Genomic DNA, 12,965 nt, shown 5'->3' on the forward strand with positions numbered 1-12,965 from the left:
CGTCTGGCGGAGAAGAAGAAGTGGCACCTGTCTGCAGTTCACCTACAAGGATTCCGCAACGTGACAGCGGATGCTCTATCTCGGACAAACCCGATAGAGTCGGAATGGTCTCTAGACGCAAGATCATTCTCCTTCATCTCTCATCAAGTCCCAGAACTTCAGATAGATCTCTTTGCAACGAGCGACAACAATCAACTTCCTCTGTACGTAGCCCCGTACGAGGACCCCAAAGCAGAAGCGGTGGACGCCATGTCACTGGACTGGAACAGATGGTCGAAGATATACCTGTTCCCTCCCACCAACCTTCTGTTGAAAGTCCTCTCCAAACTGAGAACCTTCAAAGGGACAGCGGCCCTAGTGGCTCCCAAGTGGCCCCGGAGCAACTGGTACCCCCTGGTCCTGGAGCTGCAGCCCAAGCTGATCCCTCTCCCGGGCCCAGTTCTCTCTCAACAAGTACAGAAGTCGACTGTCTTCGCTTCATCATCGAAAATCAAGGACCTTCATCTCATGATTTTCTCTCCCTTGCCGCAAAGAAGAGGTTTGGGATCTCGAAGAAAAGTCTAGACTTCCTAGAGGAATACAAGACCGAATCCACGAGACGGCAATATGAATCATCCTGGAGGAAATGGGTCTCCTTTGTTAAAGCAAAAAATCCTAAAGAAATCACCATTGATTTCTGTATGTCCTTCTTCATTCACCTTCATGGACAAGGATTAGCAGCCAATACGATTTCAACCTGCAAATCGGCTTTGACTAGACCAATTCTATATGCTTTCCAAATTGATCTGTCCAACGACATCTTTAACAAACTGCCGAAAGCATGTGCTCGCCTACGCCCAGCACCCCCTCCGAAACCGATCTCCTGGTCACTAGACAAGGTGCTCCATTTCGCCTCCAACTTGGACAATGATTCATGCCCCCTCAAGGATCTGACTCAGAAAGTTATATTTTTATTTGCTCTCGCCTCGGGAGCTCGAGTCAGCGAAATAGTGGCATTATCAAGAGAAGAGGGACACATCCTGTTTGCTGATTCAGGAGAAGTGACCCTCTCCCCTGATCCGACGTTTCTCGCCAAAAATGAATTACCCACCAAAAGATGGGGCCCTTGGAGAATATGCCCCCTGAAGGAGGATGTCTCTCTATGTCCAGTAGAGAGTCTCAAGGTCTATCTTCGCAGAACTTCGAACTTTGGTGGAGGCCAACTCTTCAAAGGAGAAACATCGGGCAGCGACCTGTCACTGAAACAATTAAGAGCGAAAATCACCTACTTCATTCGCAGAGCGGATCCGAACAGTACACCCGCTGGTCATGATCCTAGAAAAGTGGCATCTTCTCTGAACTTCTTTCAGAGCATGGACTTTGAGAGCCTTAAAAACTTTACGGGCTGGAAGTCCTCGCGAGTTTTCTTTAAACATTATGCGAAACAAGTGCACGAAATCAAACATTTTGTGGTAGCCGCAGGTAGTGTTATGAAACCTGCACCTAACTCTGCGTAGAACAGTGAGTTACTTGGGACTAACTCTTCGGGTGCCTATGTTGACCCTCGAGTGATTCATAGTGATGTCTAAAAACACTTAGTGCTTTTATAACTGTTCTTATCCCAGGTGAAATGTCATAGTGTCACACAAGTGCCGCATGCCTTGAGCATGATGTGTTGTTTAAAGACTTGCGTTCCTCGAGAACGAGTACCTACTAATCCTGAAATTCCTTTTCAGATTCAAGAGCAAGCCTTTATTTCTATGTACATTATTATTACTGTAAATGAACTTTACTTTTGCTGTAAATTATTTAATTTCTGCATTGTGAAATAAAATTTCTATTTTATTACTTATGCGTCTCTTTCAGCTCCTACTTACTATGAAATACATACTGTCATAGTTTTATTTATTCCTCCTTTCTTATGGTCATGAAGAATTTAAGATGTCTAATCCTAAATTATATTCACCTTGTCTCAGTAAGGTTCCTACACGAATACTTACTTCTGATAATCAGGAGATGAACTCTATACACAGTGCCCAACCACCACTGGCCTACTTCAGAATGTTCCTATACAAATATCAAACATTCTGCTTCATCTCTAAGTTCTTAAAAGTTCTTCTGTCAAGATGAATAGCCCTTCAATACCACTTTGACGTCGGCATAGCCCATGGGAACTTCCTACCAATGGGGGGCAGGATACTTCGTTCCTATGGTTCTTACCTAAGATTACTTTGCTGTTTTGTCAATGCCTAGGCACTTAACTCTGGGGGAAAATCTACCACGATACATTGATTCTCTGGTACTCTTCCATCAGGACGCCATGGCTTGAGCCCAAAAAACGGATTTTGAGCGAAGCGAAAAATCTATTTTTGGGTGAGATAGCCATGGCGTCCTGATGGACCCTCCCTACTACTTCGTTCAGTTTGTTCCCACCCTACACAATTGTATCATGGTGATGGGCAGCAACTGGCGCCAGGATAAAGACGCGCGTGACGTCATTAGAGCAATGGCGTCCGTTTGTTTACGTCTCGAGTATCAGTAGTAGCCACGAGTGAGATTAGCTGTGGAACGGCTCCCAGCTATTCTCAGTCCTTACACACCGAAGCATTAACTCTGTTCGGGGTGGAGATAGCTATGTGGCACGTTCAGACATGCGTGTCCCCTGTTGTATTACGATGTCTTAAAGGGAAACCTCTGAGATACTCGCTCCAGAAGTTAGAATTCTGTGATAACCTGTGGTTAAATTCTCTGGGAATATCTTAGTAGTCTTATACCCAAGGAAGCTACCAAACAGGAACCTTCCATCAGGACGCCATGGCTATCTCACCCAAAAATAGATTTTTCGCTTCGCTCAAAATCCGTTTTCTGGGATGGAGTCAGCTGTGATTTCTTCGAACTCACTAGGAGTCCCAATTCCTTGGTCAATTCCAATGTCATTCTCAGGTCCTTCAAACAGCAATCAGCTGAGGTGGCTCTTATAAGCCAATCGTCCAGGTACAGGGAGGCCCTGATTCTCCTTGAATGCAGCATGCTTGCAACATTCAGCATGATTTTGGTGAACAATAGAGGAGCTGTGCTAAGACTGAAACATAAGGCTCTGAACTGGAAGACCTTGTTTCCGTACATAAACCTCAGATAACGCCTGCAGCTGGGGTGTATTGGAATATGGAAGTAGGAGTCTTGGAGATCTAATGAGACCATCCAATCGCCCTTCCTTACCGCTACCAGAACCATCTTCTGTATTTCCATGGTAAACTTCCGTGTTCTGGACGTAGCCATTGAGAACACTTACGTCCAGAACTGGTCTCCATTCTCCTGAACTCATGGGTACTAAGAATAGCCGGTCGTAAAACCCCAGTGATGTTAAATCCTATACCCTCTCTATCGCTCGCTTCTCCAGTAACAGACATCTGAAGCCGCATGGCCTGTCTCTTTGGACCCTCCCTGTATCTGGGCGAAAGATCCACCGGATCTGTGACTAGTGGAGGATTTGATAAAAATGGAATCTTGTATCCCTCCTTCAACACTAGGATGGACCAAGGGTCCACCCCATTCTTCTCCCAGGCCTTCCAGAAGTAATTCAAGTCTGGCCCCTACTGCTGTCTGAAGGATAGGGCAGTCAGACACTACCTTGGCCGGTCTTGGTTCCTCTCTTCTTAGGTTTCCTCCCGTCGGACCTGAAGGAACCCCTTCCGGTAGGCTTACCACGAAAGGGCTGAGAGGGTCGTACCCCAGAAGTACCTTCTTTTGGTTTACGGGACGAAAAAGAAGGCAGAACTTTCCTGGCTGTATTAGCCACAAGATCATGAGTAGCCTTTTGGGTTAGAGCAGTGGCAGCTTCCCCTACCAACTCTTGTGGGAATAGGGTAGAGGACAGTGGAGAGAATAGCAATTCCGATCTCCGGTAAGGAGGAACTCACGCTGAGAGAAAGGAACACATAGTGGCCCTCTTCTTAATCACTCCAGCCGTGAAAAGAGCAGTCAACTCGTTAGAGCCATCCCTAACTCCCTTGTCCATACAGGACATCAAATGAATGAGACTGCTAGTGTCCGTGCCTTTCATTTCAGAGACCTTTTTCCCTAGGGCTCCCAAAGACCAATCTAAATAGTTAAAAACTTCAAAGGCCCTGAACATGCCTTTAAGTAGATGATCAAAGTCTGTCATAGACCACCACGCTTTCGTTTTCCTTAAGGCCAGACGACGACGAGGAGTCCACAAGGCTCGAGAAATCTCCCTGGGCAGAGGCAGGAGCTCCCAAACCCAGAACTTCCCCTGTCTCATACCAAATGCTGGATTTGGAAGCCAATCTTGCGGGTGGAAAGGCAAAGCCCGTTTTGCCAAGTCCTCTTTGATTCAATCCAAGTTCCCATCAGTTTCAAGGCTGTTTTAGAAGAGCGTGAGAGCACCATCTTAGTAAATAGAGGCACTTTAGTAGCATTCCTCAAGGAAAATTCCGATGGGGGAGAACATGGAGCCACAGGAGTAAAGTGGTCTGGAAAGAGTCCCGTGAAAATCAACAAATTTTTTGAGATCCACTGAATGTTGAGGATGTTTCTCTTCTTCCTCTTCCGAAATAGCTTCCAACAGTTCGTTCAGGTCAGATACCTCCTCTGGTTCTTCTGGCAGTGCAGCTGTTGCTGCAGCCTGAACCGAAGAGTCAGTGCCGAAATGAGAACTCAGGCGATCAATAGTTTTCCGTTTAAAATCCCATTCAGCTTGGGAAACAGCATCCAACTGATGTGGAGTGGTCGAGCTTGACTGATGTGTGACGCCACGAATGGACTGACGCTCGGCGTCAAGGGTCAACTGACGTGAGCCGTCGCGTGGACGCCTAGCGTCCGCTTGCTGTTGACGCCGACACTGACGCTCTATGCCGTCATGAGTCGACTGAAGTGAGCCGTCGCGTGGACGCCTAGCGTCCGCTTGCTGTTGATGCTGACGCTCCGTTGCATCATGAGTAGACTGCCGAGAGCCGTCACGGTGACGCGTTGCGTCCACTTGCCGCCGCTGCCGTTCTGCATCGCGTTCGTTACCATCCTGTCCTAGATGAACGTCAACTCTTTTGGAAGAAAAACGTTCAGAGGTCGATTTTTGTTTAGCAACAGCTCCCTGATGTGACTCATCCAACTCGTCCTGCCGTTGAACACTGCGATTGGGAGATCGCCTCTGCGATAACCCGTCAGCGCCAGAGACAACAGGCCGCCTGTGCGACAACGGGTCCAAAGACTGACGCCCAACCGCACTGCTAACCGCAGGTTGATAAGACCGCATCAACGACGAGAGCTGCCGTTTCATACCCAAAAGCATAGACCATTTAGGATCGCTGCTAAACGATACATTAGACTCCTTTTCTAATGGGGAAATCACCTTCTACATCGCTATCAAATCACTTCCCACTTTCGGGCGACGAAAGCCAGTCTGACGGAAGCGGCGGTGCATGAACTGTCACATCAGAAACAGGCATCAGTTCTGAATCAGACTATCACATCGACATCTACAACAGGACCTCTGGCAGAGCGTTTCGCAGGTGTGCAACCATCAGGAGAATGAAAACGCTCAGGCGTATCCCAGGTACTACAGCCTGGTCGACGCGAAGGCGATTCTTGTCGCTGAACGACCGCGTGAGACTTCCTTTTAAGCGGTCTGGAAGCGTGACGCCAGGTCTTGCTAAATGAACCTTCATCCGAGGAAGGTGATAACGCACCAACCTCATCTTTTCTATGATGAGGGTGAGCGACCTGTGTTACGACAGCAGGAACGCTCGAGGGGACGTCTGCACGATTGATGAAGCCTCTCGTTCCCTTTTGCCATCCGACATTACTTCTCCCATGGGTTCGGGAGCTTGAAAGAGGTCGTAGGCTGGGTGAACGACAGGATCGTGCAGACGCACCCACCACAACACTAAACACATTTGAAGCACTTTTCACATTTGATTGGTCGCCCACGCGACAACTTTTCAGCACATTGATCTCGGACAAGATCTGATTTTTGTCCGCAGCTAAAGATTCGACTCCTCTCACAGAGAGCCTGAATCGCGGTTTACATATCCTTCATAGAAGGTTCCTTCGGTTGTTGATCTACCACTACAGGGGAAGGAATAGGATCAATGACATTAGGTAAGGACAAATCAACAGAATGAGATGAACTGCGCCTAACCCTGTCCCTCTCTAATCTTTTAATGTAATGTTCATAAGTTACCCACTCACTATCGGTTAACTAAATGCATTCATCACACCGATCCCCAAAAGAACAAGACTTTCCCCTACATTTATTACAAATACTATGAGGGTCCACAGAAGCCTTAAGAAGTCTAGTACAACAACCTTTAACATACTCCCGAATTACAGGAGAGGGGTTGGCCATATTGAATTGGTAAGAGGGAAACCAAAAACAAACTAAAGTTAGATTACATAAATTGACCCCAAAACAAAAAGATTTCAAGAATAAATGAAAAGGAAATCAATTATGCGAAAGCCTAAACTAAGAAAACTGAGTACATCACCAAATAACCGTCCAAAACAGAGTAAGATTCAAGAGAATTTCCAATAGTTCCAGCCAGAAATGGCGGCAGAGAAGATCTGAAGGGTTTGGTATAGTTCTACCTGAAAACCGCGAGGGCGCTAGTGTACACCTGGCATATCTGCGATAGCCGCGAGATTTTGAGTTTTCTGCCAGGTGTCTAGGGACTTTAGCCATTCTTATGTAACCAGCGGGTAAGTTTTATATTTAAAAATCATTAGTACAGTACAATATTGGGCAAATCTGAACTGGTCTTTAACAAATAGTTCAACCTATAACACTATTTAAATGCTGATAATCTCACTAGATTTCAACACAAAAATGAGAATTCTTTCACGAATACAACATCATGGCGTAGAAAACTTGAACCTTGTGATTGATGGTCAATTTATTATCATTTAATTGCAGATTTTGATCTCAATTTTGGAGTTTTATATTCTAAAGATATTTCAATAATGAATTGCAATTCCTGCGAGAGAGAGAGAGAGAGAGAGAGAGAGAGAGAGAGAGAGAGAGAGAGAGAGAGAGAGAGAGAGAGAGAGAGAGAGAGAGAGAGACATTATTTGGTCAACAGTTTTAATACTTCTGATCAAAGTATACCAAAGATTTAATAGTGACAATATAAGCCTATTACAATACCTCAACATTCTACATCCAATTTTCAAGTTTCCGTGAACGTGCAGCAAATGAATTTTGACTTGACGAAATTAAAGATTCCCAGATTTTGGTCCAGAAAATCTCAATTAACTGATTTTCACATGCATTGTAAATAAGTAATTTCTGAATCAACAATTGCATTGTTTAATTCATAATATCCCTCTGAACAAACTATGACCAGCAAACCAAATATGATTTAAAAGTTTTAAAAAACTTGAACAAATTTATGTGTCTGACTTACCTAATCTTTTATGGTGGGTCGAGTGACATCAAAAAGCGTTCAATTGTCTTGTTCACTGGTTTCTTGTTGACTGCCATACACATCTAGGTATATCCACATCTAGACATAAGTTCAGTATTAATTATTTCCAGCAACCGGATTTTTTTTTATCGTGTTTTCATTACATAATTTACCTTGAATATTGGCCTTTTGATATATCTTTTTTATATCTAGATGGCATATACAACCTAGAAAGAACTTCGAATGTTTTCTCTTATTTTATATAAAAAAAAAATATACTGGCAAGAAAGAACTTCGAATGTTTTCTCTTATTTTATATAAAAAAAAAAAATATACTGGCACTATTTTTAATAGATTCTGTACAGTATTTCATAAACTTCATTTACCTATTTTGAAGTTACTATTTGTATGTGCGAGCTGTATATGAAACCTTAAGTGGTCATAATTCTGTGTGAACATTATATGAAACCTTAAGTGCTGTCATAATTCATGTATGATTTCATTGATGAACCATAAACAAATTTAGCAGGAAAATATTAATCTATAGTTTTCAAGATAAAAAAAAATAAATATTCATAAAACTTCACCTGGATAATTTGTATCTAGAATGCACCATCCGTGTGTATCTTTGCTCCAGTCTGTTGGTTGTCTTGTGTGACAGCAAATCTCTTGCAAGTCATTTCAATATATATAAGATTCGATACAACCCAAGTTATTTCCTAGCAACGATTTAAGACTAATCGTTCTCTTCCTAAAAATTGATAAGATTTTTATTAAAGAAAACTATTTTATTTACACTATAGAAATAAACATTAGGTTGGTATGAGGACGTGTGAGGTGGACGTGTTCAGAGGCGCTCCGGACACTTACTGGAATAACTATGGTCATTTACGTGCTTTCCCGTTAAAAATGTGTGTGTATGTGCATGAAGTGCTGCTCTGCCTAGTGAAATGTTCTTTATCACTTGCAATCCTGTGCTTCTTGTTATAATTGAAAATTTCCCTCTAATCCAATCAGTGCCCAAAATTTCTTCCCCCCTCAGTGCCATTGGCTGCTTTGGTTCAAACAGTGAATATATGACAAATTCGAAGATAATTTGTATTTTTCCTAACCATACAAACCTTAGCTATTTACAAAGGGTTTACTTTTAGCGCAGCTGAAATGACGAGCCAATAGTTTTTAACGAGGGTTAATTACCCCCGCGCTAGTTAGCGGGGGGTGGGGAAGGGTAGCTTGCTACCCCTCCCCCCTCCACACACCGGTGACTTGCTTCACTTCACTTCACTTAGAGGTAGGACTTGACTTGGGGGTCAGGGATGGCGGGCACATATGTGTAAATAGCTAAGGTTTGTATGGTTAGGAAAAATACAAATTATCTTCGAATTTGTCATTTGTTCCGTAACCGAAATACAAACCATGCTATTTACAAAGGGTGACTTACCCCTTAGGAAGGGTGGAAAGTCCCCAGCCTTACTGACTTCGGCTTGCCCGGGGGCTCGATCCCTCAGTGAGCAGCACTAGAGAGAGGGAGCCCCTGTACCTCACAGGTTCCTAGCATCGCTAGGAACGAGTGGCCTACATAAGCAGTGTGAGGAGGAGAGTGTGACTCGTCCTATGAAGTTGACCTTGAGACCTTCAGATAGGAATTCTAGGATAGGACGTTCCCCATACCACCTCGTCAGGGTATGGGAGACGCAACAGTATTAAGCTTAATACTAGGAGCACAAAGAAGCATGGGTTACCTGCAGAGGTCGAGGTCAGCTATGCGAGGACCAGGATGCTGCTTCCCAAGAGAGGGGAGAATGAAGAAAGGGTCAGACATACTCTTTCATTCACGCAGACTAAGACCGGGTAACAACGCCCTCAACCTACTGCTACTTGTCCAAAAAGGAGCCTGAGGTTAGACCAGCTGTTGTGCAGCCACCACAGGGCCGATAGAGAACGTATCGAGGCTCCTGTGGGTCACGTCTTGCAGGTAGTGGGCTGTGAAGGTCGTTTGACGCTTCCAGACCCCAGCTTGAAGTACCTGCGTCACAGAGAAGTTTCTCTTGAAGGCCAGGGATGTAGCAATACCCCTGACATCGTGGGCCCGAGGGCGACGTGACGGAGGAGGGTCAGGATTCAGGGCATGGTGGATAACCCTTCGAATCCAAGCTGAGATGGTGTTCCTGGTGACCCTCCTCTTTGTCCTGCCTGTGCTCACAAACAAAGCTCGCACATGAGGACGGACTGCAGCCGTTCTCTTCAAGTAGTACCTCAGACACCTCACTGGGCATAGTAGCAGCTGGTCTGGGTCGTTTGTTACAGAACGGAGACTCGCGATCCTGAAAGAGTCGAACCGAGGATCCGGTACTCCAGGATTCTGAGTCTTGGCCACAAACTCAGGGACGAACCTGAACGTTACCTCCCCCCATCCCCTTGAATGGGCGATGTCGTACGAGAGACCATGAAGTTCACTAACTCGCTTGGCCGAGGCCAAGGCGAGTAGGAAAGCCGTCTTCCAAGACAGGTGGCGATCGGAGGCCTGGCGTAATGGCTCGAAGGGAGGTCTCTTGAGAGACCTGAGGACTCGAACCACGTTCCAAGGAGGGGGTCTCGCTTCTGACTGGGGGCAGGTAAGCTCATAGCTACGTATGAGTAAAGAGAGTTCTAGCAACGAAGAAATATCCACGCCCTTCAATCTGAAGGCCAAGCTTAAGGCTGAGCGATAGCCTTTCACTGCCGAGACAGAAAGGCGCATTTCTTCTCGCAGATAAACGAGGAAGTCCGCTATTGCTGGAATAGTGGCATCGAGTGGAGAGATACCCCTTCCACGACACCAACCACAAAAGACTCTCCACTTCGCTTGGTAGACTCCCTCAGAGGACCTTCGCAGGTGCCGAGACATTCTCTCCGCAACCTGTTGCAAAAAGCCTCTCTCCGCGAGGAGACGCTGGATAGTCTCCAGGCGTGAAGCCGAAGCGAGGCTACGGCCCTGTGAGGGACACCGGAGTGGGGTTGTCTGAGAAGCTCGTGTCGTGGAGGAAGCTCCCTTGGGAGTTCCGTCAGGAGTTGCAGAAGGTCCGGAAACCATTCCGCGTGATGCCATAGCGGAGCTACTAGAGTCATGGAACAGTTGACCGATAGTCTGGTCCTGTTGAGCACCCTTCTCATCAGACAGAATGGTGGGAAGGCGTACACGTCGATGTTGTCCCACCGTTGCTGGAAAGCATCTTGCCAGAGTGCATTGGGGTCCGGGACTGGTGAGAAGTACAGAGGCAGCTTGAAGTTCAAGGCTGTCGCGAACAAGTCCACTGTCGGGGAACCCCACAAAGTCAGGACTTTGTTGGCTATCTGAGGATCAAAAGACCACTCGGTACTCACTATCTGCGAAGCCCTGCTCAGACTGTCGGCGAGCACATTCCTCTTGCCAGGAATGAAGCGAGCTGATAGTGTTATCGAGTGGGTTTCGGTCCACCCCAGAGTCTCTACTGCAAGATGGGATAGCTGTTGCGAAAAAGTTCCTCCCTGCTTGTTGATATAAGCCACTACCGTGGTGTTGTCGCTCATCACCACCACGGAGTGACCCGCCAGGGACCGTTGGAACTGCTGAAGAGCCAGAAAGACGGCCTTCAATTCTAGCAGGTTGATGTGTAGGCACTTTTCTGATTCTGACCAAAGGCCTGAGGCCCTCTGGTTCAGAACGTGCGCCCCCCACCCTTCTTTTGACGCGTCCGAAAACAGAGTCAATTCCGGGGGGAGGACGAGAAGACTCACTCCCTTCCGCAGGTTCTCGTCGGCCAGCCACCACCGCAAGTCCGTCTGTTCCAGAGACCCCATTGGGATCAGAATGTCCGGGGAATCGGATCCTTGATTCCACCGGGACTTGAGCCGCCATTGAAGGGATCTCATCCTGAGGCGGCTGTTTGGAACCAGACGGGCCAGGGAGGATATGTGGCCTAAGAGACGCAACCACGATTGGGCGGGGAGTTCTTTTCGCCTGAGGAAAGGTTCCGCCACCCTCCTCAGCCTTGCTATCCGGTCGTCTGATGGAAAGGCTTTGTGGAGATTGGTGTCTATTAGCATGCCTAGATAAACCAGTCGTTGGGACGGCTGCAGAGAGGACTTCTTGAGGTTTACCACGATACCCAGATCCTGGCAAAGATCCAGAAGCCTGTCTCTGTGCCGAAGAAGGGTCGACTCCGAGTCTGCTAGGATCAGCCAATCGTCTACGTAACGAAGGAGACGAATGCCGTTCCTGTGCGCCCAAGATAAAATCAGGGTGAACACTCTGGTGAACACCTGAGGAGCTGTGGAGAGACCGAAACACAGCACCTTGAACTGGTAGATCTTGTTGTCTAGGCAGAATCTCAGGTACTTCCTGGAACACGGATGGATTGGGATCTGGAAGTACGCGTCCTTTAGATCCAGTGTACACATGAAGTCTTGTGGTCTCACCGCAAGTCTGACCGTGTCTGCTGTCTCCATGCTGAACCGGGTTTGTTTGACAAACCTGTTCAGAGCTGAGAGATCGATGATGGGTCTCCAGCCTCCAGTAGCCTTCTTTACAAGAAAGAGTCGACTGAAGAAGCCTGGGGAGCCGTCCACGACCTCCTGGAGAGCACCCTTCACGAACATGGTCTCGACTTCGGCCTGAAGGGCCAGCCCCTTTGCCGATCCCATGGCATAGGAGCTCAACGACACTGGATTCGCTGTCAGGGGAGGTTGAGATGACGTGAACGGGACGCGATAACCTTGGCCGATCACTGAGACCGTCCAAGCATCGGCCCCGTGTTGCTGCCACCTGCGGACGCAGCGCTGAAGGCATCCCCCCCCAGGTGGACACGCAGGGGGACTGCCACCCCTAGGGCTTGCGGCCGCGGCCGCCACCCCTAGGAGTCTTGCCTCCCCTGGAGGACTTACCGCCCCTCTTGACCTTGGCTGGAAAGGGCTGGGGCTTAGACACCACTTTCTTAGCTGCCGGTGCCTGTTTGGGAGCCTTACGAGACTGTTGCTGCTGTTGTGGCGGGGCTGGAGGCTTATAGGGCCGAGTTGTAAGGGCCCTGTGGAGGAGGGAGTCCGTGCTGGATTTCCTCCACCTCTCAGCCGTTCGCTCCAGGTCTTGAGGCTCAAACAGGCTCTCCCCCAGAAGGGAAGCATGTCGGAGCCTACACACATCTACGGCGGGGACCTTCGGATGGAATCTCTCGGACACAGCATCGCGACGCCTCAACACCGAGTTGGCCCACAGGGTGGTAACCTGGTGCGCCAAAAACTCGATGGAGCGGGTGCCCGAGAGCAAGAAGGTCTCTAGGGCCTTCCTATTGGTCTCCTTGGACAAGTCCTCCGATCGCAATAGGATGCCCAGAGATCCTAGCCAGAAGTCCAGCCACGAAGTGGCCTGCATGGCACACTTAGCGACCTTCTCGTGGTTAAGGATCTCTGCCGCCGAGAACGACACCTGCCGGGCAGAGAGTTTCTCCAGGGGAACTCCCTTCGCCAGCTCCTCCACAGAGTGATGGAGAGGAAGAGCGAGGTTGTGCTCACCCAGGATCTCGAAATACCTCCTCTGCTGAAGGCGAGGAGGGG

The 12,965-nt window shown here is 47.6% G+C and overlaps 1 long non-coding RNA gene across 3 annotated transcripts in view; it reads right to left on the reverse strand.

Moving 5' to 3' along the window:
* Nucleotides 1–12,965, reverse strand: part of LOC137652189 (uncharacterized) — a 53,784-nt gene that overhangs the window by 21,518 nt on the left and 19,301 nt on the right. For 2 of the 3 annotated variants that reach the window (XR_011046217.1, XR_011046215.1), the window contains exons 3-4: nucleotides 7,985–8,148; nucleotides 7,398–7,496 (exon numbers count right to left, since the gene is read on the reverse strand). This is a non-coding gene — a long non-coding RNA (uncharacterized lncRNA). The remainder of the gene's footprint in view (nucleotides 1–7,397; nucleotides 7,497–7,984; nucleotides 8,149–12,965) is intronic. The other variant, XR_011046216.1, reaches the window with a different exon arrangement.

This window comes from Palaemon carinicauda, chromosome 13 (assembly GCF_036898095.1).
Source record: "Palaemon carinicauda isolate YSFRI2023 chromosome 13, ASM3689809v2, whole genome shotgun sequence".
Taxonomy (NCBI): Eukaryota; Metazoa; Arthropoda; class Malacostraca; order Decapoda; family Palaemonidae; genus Palaemon; species Palaemon carinicauda.